Source organism: Carlito syrichta, unplaced genomic scaffold (genome assembly GCF_000164805.1).
Source record: "Carlito syrichta isolate Samal-C Ts95f unplaced genomic scaffold, Tarsius_syrichta-2.0.1 Scaffold287936, whole genome shotgun sequence".
Taxonomy (NCBI): Eukaryota; Metazoa; Chordata; class Mammalia; order Primates; family Tarsiidae; genus Carlito; species Carlito syrichta.
Window position 1 is genome coordinate 195,956 of NW_007232032.1, and position 252 is coordinate 196,207.

A 252-nucleotide genomic window follows, 5' to 3' on the forward strand; every position below is an offset into this window, starting at 1 on the left:
AAGGTGAGGGGTTACCTGAGCCCGCGGGTTCGAGACCTGCCTGGGCAACTTGGTGAGACCTCATCTCTACAATAAATAAAAAAATTAACCGGGTGTGGTAGCGCGCACCTATAGTTCCAGCTATATGGAAGGCTGAGGCGGAAGGATCGCCGGAGCCCACCAGGTTGAGGCTGTGGTGGCCGGGAGCGGCCACTGCCCTCCAGTCTGGGCGACAGAATGAGACTCCAACTCAAAAAAAAAAAAAAAAAAAAA